Source organism: Lissotriton vulgaris, unplaced genomic scaffold, assembly GCF_964263255.1.
Source record: "Lissotriton vulgaris unplaced genomic scaffold, aLisVul1.2 SCAFFOLD_3419, whole genome shotgun sequence".
NCBI classification, from domain to species: Eukaryota; Metazoa; Chordata; class Amphibia; order Caudata; family Salamandridae; genus Lissotriton; species Lissotriton vulgaris.
Window position 1 is genome coordinate 87,922 of NW_028246899.1, and position 4,394 is coordinate 92,315.

A 4,394-nucleotide genomic window follows, 5' to 3' on the forward strand; every position below is an offset into this window, starting at 1 on the left:
ATTTAGACACAGTGAGACAAAAATCTTAATGATCAATAAGGCAGCATATATGGAGGCAAATACAGTTACTTTAGCACAAGTATTGCCAATGCAGAAGCCATTTTCTGTATTGAAATCGTCTCTTAGCCCTCACCAAATTGAGGGTCTGGTACAGCTATTAAAGGACTTTTTGGGATGCGCCACACTCTTTCTTTCTTTTGAATCTATGAGGAAAATAAGGCACAGAGTTCATTTATACCAGGTTCTTTACATGCTTCCCAAAGAAAGGCAAAATTCTATTTGATCTGAATTTTCAACCGTATTCAGGAAAAAATCGGAAAGTCTACACAAGCTAGTTAGGGATGCCCTCATGATCTCTGCCCAGCAGCTCTCTGGAACTTCTCCTAAACAACTATTCTTGATACATCCATGGAACTAGTTAACAAATCACAGGCAAAAGATGGAGTTCCTGAATGCTAGAAATCTGAAATTGTATCTCCTGTATGTGAAGAACATACTCTTGGCTTCAGCAAAATTATTGGAGAAAAGTGGAACAAAGCTGGAATCCTTTTTTGGAAGAACAGATGCTCTAGACAAGTAGCAACTTGACTTTCATTCAGGAAGAGTGAGGAAAAAAGCCAAGAGGTATCACAAACGAGAGACATGCACCTGGAGTGACTATTTTGGACCTCTCCACCACATTCAGAATGGAAGACCACTGTATCTCACTGCAGCACCAGAGAAAAGATACCATTGATGGTTCTGTTCGGCAGTGGTTTTCATTGTTTGTTTGAGGCCTTTCAGTATCTATAACGATGGCCAGTTATAAATCTAAAAGATGCCTAGTACCCTTTGGAGTCCACAAGGGCCCCCCTAATCTCCCAAGCTGTTTGGCATCTATGTTTGTCCCATGTCCAGTATCATCAGAAAATGTAGATGCAAATCACCACCCTATGCAGATGATAATCAGATTGGTATCTGCTTCAATATTCAGGTGCTGACCTCTTGGCCAGACTCAGTTACAGCAAGTGGCTATCCCACACGGGATGGTGCATAATTTCTTACAACCATAGAATGCTGTGAGAGTTCCCATTTTACGGGAAATGTCTCACCTTGCTCCCAAAGGAAACCTCTTGAGTATTTTGCCTAATCAGGAGCTCAGTAGTAGGAGGTGGAGTAGTGTGGCTCACTGGTTAGAGGTGGCAGACCCAGAAGCAGAGATCGGCCCGGGACCAGGGTTCAATTCCCGACGCGGCAGGGTGTTGGGCCAATGTCAGCGGGATTGATAAGTCTCGCCTTCGGTGCCACTCTAACGATGGATTGCACTCAGCAACCCTGGGCAATAGCTTGCTTAATCTCCACAAATGGCCCCATCAACGCCGGGGATGTCTGGCTTCACCTTGGGGGTGCCCAATAGGGACCATCTCACAGGGAAAGCCAGGACGGGTTCCCCAGCGTTATACAGCGCCAGGAAACCTACGGGTAGCAGTGCGCTTTACAAGCTCAAATACAACAACAATGAACTCACATGTTAATGCTGTTTGCAGTACCTGCTTTTAGGTCAGCTTTACAGGGCATATCTCCATGACGTATTGTTACCAATTATTTAACACATACAAAGAGTGGGCTTTGGCTCCACCCAGAGGAGTATTACACTCTCACCTCCTACTATTGGTTATTTGGTGTAGCATGCCACCTCCCAGGATGTGCTTTCATGGGAATGCATGAGGGACTCTTACTCTGAGAAGGATACTCAATCATTATGCTGTTTGCCACATACATTTATGTATCTCCTATAACCATTCTCTACAGAAAGCAATCCTTTTCTGTTACTTTTTCGCAGTCTCAGAAAAGCGAATATGGAACGCTTTAATGTGATAAAGACAGCCGATAGCCAGAAACCGGTCCTAGGATGCTTGATTCCGGTCCAGGGAAGACATGGCTTGGCAGTTCGGGCTGGATTGTTCCCATGAGGCACAGGGTCAAGACTGATTTGCATATGGCCATGTCTGAACTGGGGTGGTTTGGTGAGCAAAATAACGATGGATTAAACCTAGATCTGTGACTGGGGGTGAATGTTTTGCCATTGTGCATCATTCCGTCCATCATCTTGTTTGTTTTGCTGTTCACCCTATGTGGGAAGGGTATGCCCAGACATGGGTCCCGTGCTCACTACGCCACTGGAGTCAAGCTATCCTGGCTGAAGACGGCTGATAGCCAGAAACCGGTCCTAGGATGCTTGATTCCGGTCCAGGGAAGACATGGCTTGGCAGTTCGGGCTGGACTGTTCCCATGAGACACAGGGTCAAGACTGATTTGCATATGGCCATGTCTGAACTGTGGTGGTTTGGTGAGCAAAATAACGATGGATTAAACCCAGATCTGTGACTGGGGGTGAATGTTTTGCCATTGTGCATCATTCCCTCCATCATCTTGTTTGTTTTGCTGTTCACCCTATGTGGGAAGGGTATGCCCAGGCATGGGTCCCGTGCTCACTACGCCACTGGAGTCAAGCTATCCTGGCTGAAGACGGCCGATAGCCAGAAACCGGTCCTAGGATGCTTGATTCCGGTCCAGGGAAGACATGGCTTGGCAGTTCGGGCTGGACTGTTCCCATGAGGTGCAGGGTCAAGACTGATTTGCATATGGCCATGTCTGAACTGGGGTGGTTTGGTGAGCAAAATAACGATGGATTAAACCCAGATCTGTGACTGGGGGTGAATGTTTTGCCATTGTGCATCATTCCGTCCATCATCTTGTTTGTTTCGCTGTTCACCCTATGTGGGAAGGGTATGCCCAGACGTTGGTCCCGTGCTCACTAGGCCACTGGAGTCAAGCTATCCTGGCTGAAGACACCCGATAGCCAGAAACCGGTCCTAGTATGCTTGATTCCAGTCCAGGGAAGACATGGCTTGGCAGTTCGGGCTGGACTGTTCCCATGAGGAGCAGGGTCAAGACTGATTTGCATATGGCCATATCTGAACTGGGGTGGTTTGGTGAGCAAAATAACATTGGATTAAACCCAGATGTGTGACTGGGGGTGAATGTTTTGCCATTGTGCATCATTCCGTCCATCATCTTGTTTGTTTTAATGTGATAAACAGCATTTGTGTCTGAAACTCATCTAGATATGTCGACCTGCCAGCCTATGCCTTGGAAACATTACAGAGAGTAGAGAGTAGAGAATGCTCAGGAGAAACTGCCATATCACTTGGAAAAGAGTGAATATGTTTAATTATTAACAGGGATCCTTTGTGGCGACTGGCCAAACAAAGAAGTAAATTCAAACGCCTTTTTTTTAATCTCAGTTTAGCCTTTTATCAACATGCATTAATGGGGCTTCATACTTGGGCCGGACTGGCCTATAGGGCAATCAGGCAGTGCCCGAACAGTTGGTCTGACAGGTCACTAGGTGAACCATTTTTGGCGTTTTATGGGCCCATTTCATGGCCTGCTGGGTTGATGTTTACTATCAATTTCACTGATTGAAAGCGAACACTGACTGCATTATGCTTAGGTCCATGCAGTCTTCCATACCTTGCACAGCACTCCAGTGGCGTAGCTAGACCTTTGGCCGCCCATGGTGGCCCCTACGTTTGTCGCCCCTCGGTGGCCGTATGATAGAGTGGGGTGCTGGCGATTCCTGCTGAGGCCTCCCGTGACAGCGACAGGTAAGAAAGCCCCCAAAACTCGTGCCACCTGGGGCTGATAACCCTCCCCACCCCCCCTGCTACACCACTGCAACACTCATACAACGTGTCTTTATAAGTTCAAAAGTGCCCCAATTTGCAAGCATGGTCCATGTTTTTAACTTTTTGATGTACTCCCTTGAACCACTTTTATTTTCTGTCCCAGTCCGAGAATGTTCAGACTCTCTTCTGCTCCAACACCCTAGAGCCATCCCACTGTTATCTCTCAGCCAAAGCTGGCAATCTCCAACACTTCCACCAGTCCAGGAAGGACCTTAAGACCTGGCTTTTCAGATGACCCCAGCACTCAACGGAGCTGCCTCTCTTCCCCCTCAGCGCCTTGAGACACTCACTGATGAGTAGGTGCGCTTTACAAACCCCTGATTGATTGTTCCAGTAAAAGCTGCTCCTCGGAACTCGAAGGGCTATCTGGGAACATGCTTGTACAGGGTACTGGGCGCAGGTTTAGGAGCCAATTGCTGTGGTACTTATCTGCCACTCCTTATTCAACCTTTGCAAAGCTATTCAGACATTATTTTTCTGTTGACATGCTGCTTCTCTGTATCCTGACGTGTGTGGTATTCTCTCGCTCACAGAGTGGTATACTTTAGGGCCAAGAAGCCTTCCTAGAAGTAATAGTACCATAACTCAAACTAAATCAAACCTGCCATCCGCTCTCCTCCCGCAGCATGACTCAGAAGCCATTTGTATTTGGCCTGCAGTGAG